At 41.2% G+C, this 13,350-nt stretch overlaps 1 long non-coding RNA gene across 2 annotated transcripts in view; it reads right to left on the bottom strand.

The window, feature by feature from the left end:
* The window catches only part of LOC120315177, a 55,831-nt gene that overhangs the window by 21,678 nt on the left and 20,803 nt on the right, over positions 1-13,350 (bottom strand). For both annotated transcript variants that reach the window (XR_005558615.1, XR_005558616.1), the window contains one exon: positions 10,237-10,661. This is a non-coding gene — a long non-coding RNA (uncharacterized LOC120315177). The remainder of the gene's footprint in view (positions 1-10,236; positions 10,662-13,350) is intronic.

The following is a 13,350-nucleotide window of genomic DNA, read 5'->3' as shown; positions in this document are numbered from 1 at the left end:
TGAATATCAGGGTTCTTTGAAATGCAGTGAGTTTCCCTCTCTCTACTCTGTGAGATAGGTCAGCAAGCAGAAAACAAAACTGTGCCTCTGAAAAATAATCTTTTTTCGATTATTCCCTGCCTACATTTTGCCTGCAAATTTCTCTCCTTTGGAGTAGAAGGCAGAAATAGGCATGCAGACAAAACACTAACAGCAAGAATGGGACAAGGATCAGGAGCATCCATAAATGATACCTTCTCCAATAAATAGTATGATGTGCATAGGTTAATGGGTACACGCTATGGAACTACAGTATCACGCTTACAAAATGTGACTCCCTTAATATACAAACACCTCCAATTACATTCTGTAATTTTATAATCTACTATTGACATAGAGAATACATGTGCACTATTATGTGGAGATCAGAAACTTCCTAACTACTTCTGTTTTTCCTTTGTCAGCTTCTCTTGTAAGAGCCATGATAGAGTCACCAGAGACAGAACAGCTAGACTAAATATCTGTGAAATCATATTTTTAAAATTCTCTCTACCTCGGAGCAGTGTTCATACAGACAAGTGAGAGCCATAGCAATCTGGCTTCAGCTTCCCTCCTTCCCTCCCTCCCTCCCTCCCTCCAACCCTCCTTCCTTCTTTATAGCATTTCATTTTATTATTTCTAAGTCTCCTGAAAAAAGTATTTAGGGTATAGTCTAAAACAATGAGATACAAGTAAAAAAGGATTTTTCCTTCCTTCCTTCCTTCCTTCCTTCCTTCCTTCCTTCCTTCCTTCCTTCCTTCCTTCCTTCCTTCCTTCCTTCCCTCCCTCCCTCCTTCCTTCCTTCCTTCCCTCCCTCCTTCCTTCCTTCCCTCCCTCCCCCCTCCTTCCTTCCTCCCTCCCTCCCCCTCTTCCTTCTTTATAGCATTTCATTTTATTATTTCTAAGTCTCCTGAAAAAAGTATTTAGGGTATAGTCTAAAACAATGAGATACAAGTGAAAAAGGATTTTTCCTTCCTTCCTTCCTTCCTTCCTTCCTTCCTTCCTTCCTTCCTTCCTTCCTTCCTTCCTTCTTCCTTCCTTCCTTTCTTCCCTCCTTCCTTCCTTCCTTCTTCCTTCCTTCCTTCCTTCCTTTCTCCCTCCCTCCCTCCTTCATATCCTGGTACACAAAGCACAGAAGATGCTTTTTCACGAGGCAACTGGACTTTCTTGTTATTCTTCGAAGGTGCTTCACTTCTCATCCAAGACGTTTCTTCAGCTTTCGCTTCTCATCCAAGAAGCTTCTTGGATGAAAAGTGAAATGTCTTCAAACAAGAACATGAAAGTCCAGCTGCTTCTTGAAAAAGCACCTCTGGGACAACCATGACCTGGAGGACTGAGAATCTCCATAGACATAGAGGGCAGAACCTTGATTCAGAATCACTTAAAGAACTCAGCCGTAAAAAGTCTCAAAATACAAAAGAAAAGGTTCTGTCTTTGACAGCTATCCTTACTGATGTTCTCTGGCCACGGTTGGTGATTTAGGATGATGTGTGACTCGAGAAAATTGTGCTTCATTGAGGAACCCAAAGATAATCAACCTAGGTTTGAACATTGCCTTTGAACCCAGTCTGAGCTTCTCTGAAACAGCAGCAGCTTCACTCAGACCTTTGCTGCAGTTAGGACCTGGTGGTCTTTGACCTTATAAAAATAAAATATAGAAAGTTTATCAGTCGGGCCAAGAATGATTATGACTCTCCTTTGCACAATCATCTCTCAAGACAGGGGTCTTCAAACTTGGTTCTTTTATGACTTGTGGACTTCAACTCCCAGAATTCCTCAGCCAGGCATGCAGGCTGAGGAGTTCTGGGAGTTGAAGTCCACAAGTCATAAAAGAACCAAGTTTGAAGGTACCTGTCTCAAGGCTACAAGGGAAGGTATCAGGAGACAAATTATCTCTTTGCAGACTTGCAAATGTGAGCAGTCATGAAGCTGAAGGAGACAGAACATACTACTGCCATCAGCAGTAGTAGCATCCTCCGCTTTCGAAAAGAAGACACACCTTGACTTAGAAAAATTCTGGAGACATTCTTAAGCAGCCTGAGAATAAAGTAGGTAACAGAAGCTCAGCATCTTTAACCCAAACCAATCGGTAAGATGATTTAAATGTTCCAGCAAAGTTGAGGGCCATACAATCATTAGCTCATCAATCGATGGAGAATCATCCAGGTCATGGTTGTCCCAAAGGTGCTTTTTCCAAAAGCAAGTGGATTTTCTTTGTTTTTTTCCTTGTTCTGACTCAGAACAGAAGAAGCTTCAGAAGAAGCAAAACAAGTCTTCAAGGAAAAAACAAAGTAAGCCCAGTTGCCTGTAGAAAAAGCATCTTTGGGACATTAGTTCATCTGTTACCTTAACAACTATATTCAGAGACACACTACCTTGAACCATGGAAGTCTGATTTTTGTTTTGGTAATTTGTACAGAGAATTTCTCTAACGGGCCAGCTGAAAGCAGATGCCTAAATTCCATTGTGCCCTTATGAGCAGTCCATACATTACGTGTTTCCATAAAACAGAATTTTGGGAAGCCCTTGGAGAATCTTTCGGTGAAGAGAAAACTGTTCTCTTGCTACGTGCTATGGTTTCAAAATTGTGGCCTATTGGAGCTCAACAAATCAAATAGGCTCAAACATTTCCCAGCACTAAGTCACGGTAGCCATCAGATAAGCCATGGTTTACTTCAACCATCTTAACAAGCTCGATCCATTCATAATTTGTAAGCTAGGTTATCTACCATGCAAAATCTTTATTTCTTAAATAAGGTAAGCCACCGTCGGCTAAATTCACCAATCTACAGACTGTACATGCTACAACGGCAATATTTTCATATCATAACCAAGTCAAAACCAAGTTGTGAACCCATCCCAAATGCTGATCTGAATCGGCAACTGATTTGGCCAGAAATACAGTCCCTTTTGTTTCTCAATATTGAAGATGAAGCCTTCATTAGAAAGATGAAGCCATCCTGAGGAATCCTGAATAGGAAGGCAGCCATAGCTCAGGGCTCAAATAATATTCCCATCTTATTAAGGAGCGATCGAAGGAGAAAGGCTGGGTTTTTTTGGCTAGGCAATTCATTATAGTGATTTTTCCACTCGCTGCTTTATGTCAGTCAAGATCCATGTGTTCGTGACTGATCCGGCAGGCCAGCAAATTCTCATGCACAAAATCCGTGTCCATCACCAGCCGTTTATATCTTTTGGCATCTCTCTCCTGTAGGTCTTCACACACGTGCCTAAGCCTGTATCTTTGGGCCTCTCGTTTTGGCTTTTGTCATTTGCTGGACAGCCCCCAGCAGTCACAGCCATGCATCAGAACACCCAACAAAATCCATGCTGGCATGAGGCCAAAGCCAAATCTGCCTTTTTAAAAAAAAGAAAAGAAAAAAAAAGAAAAGAAAAATCAAGGAAACAGAGGGAGACGGAGAAGACTCTGAAAGCTAAATCCTAAATCATGGATTGCTAAGCATGGTCTACGAGCAGAAAACAAAAGCCTGCGGAAGGCGGGGTTGGCTGAGTGCCAGCTCCCATAGCTCTGCCTGTCCACGCGAGAACAGAAGGTTGTTCAATTTGGTTCACTTTCACTGCTTTCGTTCGGCAGACAAAGCCATACTGAGCCTGGCCTGATGGTCGCCATATGTCCCAGGTTTAAATAGCTACAACCCAGCTCTGTATAGAACACAATCTGCATTCCGAATTCATTGAAATAATAGACCATCCAGGAGATGAGGCTATCACGGTTTGCCCTGGTCCTCACTTGTCTCTGCCCTGTCATTGTTCTTCTCCTTTGTCATTAGAGCCCAAATGCATTAGACAGATCTCTAAAATACACGATTAAAAATCCCGTTGATTAATAGATTTTCTCCCTTTGTTTGGTTTATGGTAGCATTATTGAATCTCAGTCTTAAAGGTCTTCCAGTACATACCTACAGCTAGGCCGAAAAACAGGTAATGCTAATAGGAGAAAGAAATTCTGAATCCTTATAGGGGTAGTTGTGGGGAGTTTAAAATGTTAAGATGAGACACATCCCGTACATTTAAAAAGGGGGCGTGAAATTTGTGAGGTCTTTGGCGCTCTCTGAGCTGGGTGGTTTTCTTGCAGACATTGCATTACCAAACCAGGTAACATCATCAGTGCGAGGTTTGTTCTTTCTAACACTGATGTTACCTTATTTGATAATGAAACATCTGCAAGAAAACGACTAAGCTCAGAAAGTACCAAAGACCCCACAATTCAACCTTGAGCTAATAATATTATTTTACACTGGATGAGACTTCAACTGCATGGTTATAGAGCCCATCTTTATTTTTTTTTTCATTCCCCACAGATACAAGGTGTGTCAAGGAGACACTCTAATTGCTACACACAAACATACACAAATGGGAGCCTACCACCTATCATATTTTAACTTTTCATTTCACCAATCACTCTGCCCACAAGCTTGGTGCTTACCAACTTAAGATTCTCACATCAAAGACAGATACAAAGAGGATAAATTCCATATTTAACATGTGCTCTCAATGCAGCTGATCACAAAGGAAGTGAAAAATTGCATTGTTCTGTTGCAAGGATGGTGACAAATGTACACCAAACACAGCTTGTTTACAGCCTTTCCCATCCATAGGAGTTCAAACAAGGATTTCCTAGGTGTTACATTTTTGTTTTGGACACAATTCTTGGTGCTTTCAGAATCCGTGCTGAAATCCTGGGAATTTATTGCCCATAACATCTTAACTATTGCATCGTTCCCTGGTCCATAGAACATCCTGAGTAGAGGTTGGCTCAGCTGAACAAAGAGTGCAAGTGGGAGCAGCAAGGATACAATTATAATGTTTATTAGTGGGTTGAATTTTGTCCCAATCTCTCTTTTCCTGCATAGGTTTCACTGCATAGGTTTCTCAAGGAGACACTCTAATATACAAACATACACAAATGGGCGCCCACCGCCTATCGTATTTTAACTTCTTTTCATTTCACCAATCACTCTGCCCTAAAGCTTGGTGCTTACCAACTTAAGATTCTCACATCCGGTCCATCAAAGCATCATTTGCGAGAACTGTGTCCAATTTGAAAATGCTAGAAGACTTCTGGTTGTGCAACAGACTACGCCAGTTGTGCCATCCTAGAAATTCTCAGGTTGGGTTTCCCCCCCCCCCCCAAAAAAATCACATTTTCCTACTCTTTTGTTTCAAAGGAAGGAAAAAAATGTACCCTTTTATGTTTTCCCCTTTTCTTAGCTTTTCAGGCTGAATGGAATGGGTTCCCCCCCCCATTTTGCCTCAATGCCATTCTCTGAAGCATCCAAGACAAAGGTGCCTAGGAATCAAGGTCTCCAGCTCTCTGAATTTCTCCCTAGCTTTGAATATATGCTGGATCGCGAGTAAATAGACTTCTCTCTCTCTCTCTCTCTCTCTCTCTCTCTCTCTCTCTCTCTCTCTCTCTCTCTCTCTCTCTCTCTCTCTCTCTCTCTCTCTCCCCCTCTCTCTCTCCCTCTCTCTCTCTCTCTCCCTCTCTCTCTCTCTCTCACACACACACACACACACACACACACATCATAATGCAACTGAATTTATATCCGCTGTCTCTGTATAGCTTTCTGAGATCCCAGCTCTCATATTCAGGGAGGGAAGACAGAGGTGGCTGCAACAGTTTTTGCATGGATGGATATATTTTTATCCACTACAACTGGAGATGAGGTGGGATCATGAAAATTCATTGCACCAAGGTCTCTGGTGTTGTTCAAGAGAGGAATATTCCTGAGATAAGGATTTGGAAATGCTTTCGCGCCATCTGGACACACTCGGCTTCTGACACAATGCTGCTCTAATGGCATGCTTGGGCTACAGGCCAGACAAACGCCTGTTCTGTTTCCCCACCTACCCACCCACCCACTGCCACCCATCAGCACCCCCCCTGCAGCCCCCCTGCCTGCCTGCCTACCGATAATGTGATTTTTTAATCCATCCACACCTCAAGGAACAGAAGGGAGCCCAGAAAAAGAGGCGGAAGGGAATGGAACAGGAGAGCAGATAAACATCTATTGTGTTGAGAAGCATCCTTGCAAAGGCAGATTGATCAGTTTAAAAAACTGCCACATCTGCTAACTGCCAGCTCCATTACATTGGAAGCTCTGCTTAAGAGGATAGAGGCCTCACTGAAATGTATTTCCACCACCACCACCCCAACCCCCCCCAACACTATTTATACTGCGTTTATTCACTCATGGTTTTACAGCCAGCCTATAAAACAGCTTATGGGGCAGCTCACCAAATTATAATGTCAATTCTTTTTTTTATCTACTTTTATAAGCTATTGATCTTGCAAAAGAAAGAGAGAAAAAGAAATAAAGAGTGAAAGAGAGGAGGAGGAGGAGGAGGAGGAGGAGGAGGAGGAGGAGGAGGAGGAGGAGGAGGAGAAGAAGGAGAAGGAGAAGGAATCAAAACATGGATTTCGGATGGGCAGTCCAGACAACAGAAGGAAAACCACAGCCAAAGGAAAACTCTCAGCAACATTTTAATTTAAGATGATCATTGGAAGCATTTGTAGCAATTGTTTGAATGAAGTCTCTGGAAAGCTTAGAGATCACTTTGAAGCCAGGTTGCAGTTTAGACAGTCTTGTGCTTTGGTTTATCCCTTCTTAACCAACCTCTATAAATACTCTTCCTATAATAGCCTAAATTCTATCCTTTCTATACATGTATGCAACATCTGTGCCTGGCGTTAATTTAACCACGGTTTATGGAATTTACTCATTTCTTAGGTTTGATCAACATACCAAACATACCAGGTAAATAGAGGGGCTGGGTTTGTACAGTCCTAAAGGTGGCTGAACTGGCTGTAGTTCACCCTAAGAGGTTGGCCAGATCAACAGAGAAAATGTCATTATTGGAGTCATGGGACCAAGAAAACTTTAACTGGGCACACAGATTCTGTTCTTTAATCATTCTGTTTCTATTCTCTTTAAAATAATTTATTTTCCTCGCTAAACCCTCCCTTTTTTTTAAAAAAAAAAAAGGATAGATCTACGGCTCTCTATCTGTGTTTTCCAGCTGTATTGAACAATATTCTCCTTAACTGGCAACTCATGTGGCTACTGGAGAATCGGCTGTCCCAACCATGAATAGAGAATTTAGCCCAACCAAATTTTGCCACCCTGCACCTCCTGCCATCCTTTGTCTCTACACCAATGCATTAAAGCAGGCAACTTCCAAACTTCCAGATCTTGAGGGGTCCTTGGTGCTCTCTGAGTTTGGTGGTTTTCTTGCGGACGTTTCATTACCAAACTAGGTAACGTCATCAGAGCACTGACAATATTTCTTAGTTTGGGAACGAAACGTCTGCCAAAAAACCACCAAGCTCAGAGGGCACCAAGGACCCCACAGGTCAACCCTGAGCTACAAATATTCCCTTCTATTACTTCCAGATATTGCTACATTTCAATGCTTAGAGACCCCCACCCAAAAATCAAACGCTGAATGGCACTACTGCAGGTGTTGTTGCTCAGCAGCACACGGTATGACTTTCCAAATTTGGAACACTGATGTTATTAAAAGCCATTCTCTCTGAATGCCATATCACCAGAGGGAGGGGGAAAAAAAGCCATTTAATGCCAAACAGAAAGCAAAAACCCCAAACCAATTCTCTAGTGCCTGCCATTTTGGAGGGGGGAGTTTACCATTGCTGTAAAATGGTTCTTTAAATAACGAAAGCGTTTGGACAGACCAGTGGTTCTCAACCTTTTTAATGCCGCGACCCCCAACCGGTCGTAAGTCAAGGACTACTCAACCAGTCGTAAGTCGAGGACTACTCAACTTGTGCAGCATCGTTTGCAGAAGGGGACTTTTGGTGGGCTCAGCAGGGCAGAGACAGCCTGGACAATTCCTATTGGCTTTTGAAAGCCAACAGAATTAGACTCTATTCAAGAGAGTCTATTCTATTGGCTTTCAAAAGCCAATAGAATAAAAGGGAGGAGCACAGCAAAGGAAAAGGGGGAAAAAATGGCGGACTGCGTTGTTTGGCGACCCCCGTGAAATGGTCGTTCGACCCCAAATGGGGTCCCGACCCACAGGTGGAGAACCACTGGGATAGACCTACTGGTTTAGGATAAGAGTCACGTGGTGAGTTCCTCTACACAATTCCCTTCTTCTTCTTGATCACACACAACTTAAAACACCCAGGATTTTTAGGCTCAAAGTGGCTTTATATGAAAATCTGCCCAGCTGATTAGAAATAAAAAAATGCTCCTGAAAAGCAAACATTGTTCAAACAGTGCCGTCTCTCCCTAAAGCACCATCATCTGCATCTCCCATAAAACTCCTCCTGTCCTTCCCCTCCACTCGAACAGAACAGCATCTAAAAATGACCCACTACAATCATATCATTGCAACAGTTCATTTAGTGACCATTCGTAGTTACAACCGTGCTGAAAAAAGAGACTTAAGACCATTTTTCACACTTACACCATTGTAGCATCCCCGGAATCACGTGATCAAAATTCAAATGCTGGGCAACTGGTTCATATTTATGACAGTTACAGCATCTCCCCGGGGGGGGGGCTCATGTGACCCCCTTTTACAACTTTCTGACAAGCAAAGTCAATGAGGTTATTAAATGAACAACTGCAGTGGTTCACTTAACAATTGTGATAAGAAAGGTCGTAAAAAGGGGGAAAATGTTTCACTTAGCAACATAAATTTGGGGAGCTCCGCTGTGGTCATAAATCAAGCTCTACCTCTGTTTACCTTTTATTATCAAAAGTATTAGAGGTTCTCCAACACTAGAGGAGTTTTAAAATCTTACAAAACTACATTTGTATTCATCTTTATAAAACGGGGACACGTATAAGGCATTGTTGTATAGTTAAAGAAAATGTTGATTAAGTTTGCGTAGCCATGTACTGACACTGTAGGTTATTTTTCAATACTGCTAAGAGACCAAGTGTTGTTTCCCAAAAATAAACTTAAAAAAAAAAACAAAAAACAAACAAACAAACAGCTGGATTTCCCAACCACCTGCTTATAAGTGTTTCCTCTCTGTTAAGTAATTTGAGACTGTCGTCCCCTCCTGTATCCCAGTAAGTCTGTGATTTTTAGCAGTTTTTCTGTCTTTGGTTACTCATTTTAAGGTATCCATCGTGGGAAGAAACCAAGCTGAAAATGGAGTTTTATATGGTTGAAAGGCAGAACAAATAATTATTCTTTGTCATCAAGAGACTTTCTTCTCTTTAGGAAGAAAAAAGATGAAGCATATGGAACAATAGCAATGAAATTTTAATTCACGCTGAAGTAATGAGCTGCTATATTAGCTTTTTTTTCTGATCCATTGATATTCGGTAGTGTTTATTTGTTTGTTTGTTTGTTTTTTTTGTTGTTTTGTTTTGTTTTTTGCTGCCTGCCACCCTGAATATCTTAATGTAGGGAAGGATTAGGATGGAAATGATAAATCAATGTAACATAAATAGGGTGGGCACTTGTAAAAGCCTAACAAAGAAACAGGTGGGTTTCTACATTGCCCACACAACATTGTGAAGAAAGTAATATCCAATAATATAGATTATAAATTTCATACAAGAGACTGCCTTTCCTATGGGTGTGTTTGTGTTCGTGTGTATGTGTGTGTGCATCATTGGGGTGGGAAGTGTTTTAATAATTATTTCAGATTGGCAAAAAGAAAAATAAAATAAACACTCCTCTTACAAGATTGTTCATTTTTTCCCCCCGGGGCCAAAAATTACAAAGCTTATGTTGCCCCCTCTCTGATCAGATTTTGTTTGTGGGGTGTATATCATCCCCATTTATCTAATTTCCTTTATCTACATGTCATTAGTGGTTTGGGTTTGCCTAAATGCAAACAAAACGCATTTCTTTCTGCTCCACTCCCTTATAGCCTCCCATTTATTCTCTTGCTCTCCCCCCCCCCAAAAAGAAATATTCTCTCTGCACCCTCAATTTGGATTACAGGGATGTGTGGCGCAGGCATTGCACAAAATGTACCGCAAGTACAAGCTGGGAAGCATGTCTTGTGCAATTAATAACATGAACAGGCATTGGGTTTTTCTTCCTGGAAGGAAGGAGGGGCACCGGGAAAAGTGGGACGTGCCAGCCTGGCCCTATTGTTCTGCCTTTGGGTTGTTAATTAGCAAGATGAAGGGGGGGGGGGAAAGAGGAGAGGGCGGGCTCAGAGGAAGTTGCACGGTAACAAATTCAGCCGCCGTGGCAACCTACCTCATGTCAATGCGGCCATCTTACAAACAGCATGTGACTCTGTCAAAATGGCTTCCTGGCATCGAATGGGGTGAACTGAAGGAGTGGAGAAGTGGTCCTTCCTGCCTGCTTCTTCTCTCCCCCGCCTCTTGTCTCTCTCATGCACATTGCCTCCTTCTGTGCTTGTTCTCTGAGGGTACCACACAGGCACCGATGTGTTTGAGGAGTGGAGAGGCACGCTGAAGAGGAAGAAGTAGGGCAAGGGAATTAAGCCAGAGAGAGAGAGAGAGAGAGAGAGAGAGGGAAGGAGGGAGGAGAGAGAGAGAGAGAGAGAGAGAGAGATGGAGAGAGAGAGAGAGACACCCCATGGCCCTCCATCCATTGTCGTGGCTGTTCCTGCCGAAGAACACATTTTCTTATCACAGCAGCAGAATGTCACACAGCCTCTGTGCAGGAGACAATAAGGCAGAGTTTCATTACTCACAGTATGATACATGGGCATAATGCCATGGTTACATGCAAGAAGACAAAAAAAAAAACCCACCAGAGAGATAATCCCTATGAACTGATGCATCCACTTTGCCCTTTTGCACAGCTACTCTGTTTGGGGGAAATAGGATAGGTTCTAGTTTTATATTAGGGGAGTAAAGGAGAGAGATTTTTTTCCTCCTATTATATTTTTTTCCCATGTATATCTGTATCACAACTTTACTTGCACAAAAAGAGCCAATCATTAAGCAAAAGGTGAGATGTTTCTTTTGTAAACATCGATCATTCTGACCTTTCCTGGGTTGACTTGTAAAAAATCAAATTTTGGAAACTTTAGGGCAGGGATAGGCAGCCTTGGCTCAGAAATTCTGGGAGTTGAAGTCCATGAGTCATAAAAGAGCTAAGGTTGCCTGCCCCTGCTTTAGGGCAACAACTTTCTTTCTCTGGGAGCTCTCCTAGGTACTGAATCCTCCCATGCTTGCTCTCTGCTGTTTTGAATATAGAAGTCTATTATGGATAAGCGTAGCCTGCCCTTGCCAAGAAACTCAGCTTGGTCAGACTAGGTTAGACAACTTGTTTGCTCTTGGAGGTTTTTTTTTTAAAATAATAATAATAATAATAATAATTTGGTCACATGTTTAAGATGGCAAGTCTACCATGCTTCTATGAGTTGAAGCATGAACCCATCTGCCACCAAGATAATTGGCACTTTGTTCCTAGCTATTCACAACTCACTAATTGGGTGAGAGTTAACCTTTGCTACCTATCTTGCTGAATTCAATAGGAACCAAACATCAGCCCTCCCACTGCCAATGTGGTTGATCAGAAGACCCCATTTGTACCACACTGTTTAAATGAATAGTAGAAAATGAGAGTAAATGCAGATTTTGGGGGGATGGCAAGATGACAATTCAATGGTAAATTTACAGGGGAAAGTGCCAAAATAGTGTTATGGATGTTCTATGCTCATCCAAGGATAGGCAGGCAATAGCCTTGCAAAATTTATACATACATTTTTAATACGTGCAAAAATTGGATGCATATATATATTTGGATTTGTAAATGTTTCACAGTTGCGACTTGAGCCTGCTTAACGCCCCTAGTTGTGGGGCTGCAAGGCAAAAGAGATTGTAACTAGGAATAAGATACAGTGATCCAATTTACACATGCCACCAGGAAATAAACTATGGTTTTGAAACCATAATGCCAGCCTTCACACATCATGATGTCACAAAACCAAAATAACCATAGCTTGCTTTAGCACAGGGTTTAAACAAGGCCGGTGCCAAAGACAAGCTGGGAATGATCTAATTCAGATTAAAACACTGTTATATGTACATTTTTCCTCATCATTTTAACTGCTCACAGTATTATCTATTAATCCAATATTTCTCTTTCATTTTTTGAGAAAGGAAGAATAATATTCCTCTGTTCTGCCTCTGTTCTCATCCATTTATTACATTTTTTTCCTTCCGTACGTAGATTTTTCTATTTACTCTTTATTTTCCCCCTTCGTAACAATCTTGTGAAGCTGCTTGGGTTGAGAAAATTCAGATTTAAACTCCACATCTCAGGGAGGCTGTCACATACCTGATGGGTGATTTGAGTATTTTATCCACAAGTGGGCATAAAAGAAAAATGGATGACATGTGCAGGAATTAAAACCCTTTGTTTAAATTGAGGTGGGCATCTTGAAGTCCCAGAACAACATTTGAGATGGGAAACAAAACAAAACAAAACAAAAAGCCTTCTGAGTGACATCAGCACAAAATTATGTCTATCATTTTAAAAGATAAACGGGGCAATCCCCAAATATAGGGAGAAAAATCAGTTGATTCTGATTCTGCCCTCATTGCACCATTCAACCTAGCAAAACATAATTGAGTCTACTTTGGCCATTAAGAGACTGCCCCCAACCTTGACAGAGGACAACATTTTTGTATCTTGCTAAATCACTCTTTCATTCAAGAAAGAGGTATTGAACAACATTCGCAAAGCCAAATACTGTCGTGGAGAAGGGCAAAGCATAGGAGTCTATTCCTAATCATAATTAAACACCTCTGCTAAACACCCACCTCCCACAGCACTGTCTATGCCTAAGGATATTTACCCATGTAGTAGGCAGTATTGCTATTATCCTTGTCATCTTATCTTTCCCATTTCTTATCTCCTCTTCTTGCTCACCTCTCATATTTCCCACTACCTGTTCCTATTGGTATTTTATGATCTATCAGTTGTTGTTTGTATCTTATGACTTATTGTTCTATTCTATTCTATTCTATTCTATTCTATTCTATTCTATTCTATTCTATTCTATTCTACAGTCTGTATATTCTGCATTCTATTCTATTCTATTCTAATTCTAATCTAGTTTTGTTCTGTTCTGTTCTAATTCTGTTCTCATCTATTCTATTCTGTTCTGTCCTAATTTTAATTCTAATCTTATTCTATTCTGTTTTATCATGGTTCTATTCTATTATGTTCGGTTCGGTTCTGTTCTAATTCTAATCTAGTTCTGTTCTATTCTGTTCTATTCTAGTTCTAATCTAATTCTGTTCTATTCTATTCTAGTATGTTCTGTTCTAATTCTAATCTAGTTCTGTTCTAATTCTATTCTATTCTGTTCTAATTCTAATCTAGTTCTGT

This window comes from Crotalus tigris, unplaced genomic scaffold (assembly GCF_016545835.1).
Source record: "Crotalus tigris isolate CLP2741 ecotype Arizona unplaced genomic scaffold, ASM1654583v1 scf7180000019068.10715455, whole genome shotgun sequence".
NCBI lineage: Eukaryota > Metazoa > Chordata > Lepidosauria > Squamata > Viperidae > Crotalus > Crotalus tigris.
This window is presented reverse-complemented; position numbering and strand designations above follow the sequence as displayed.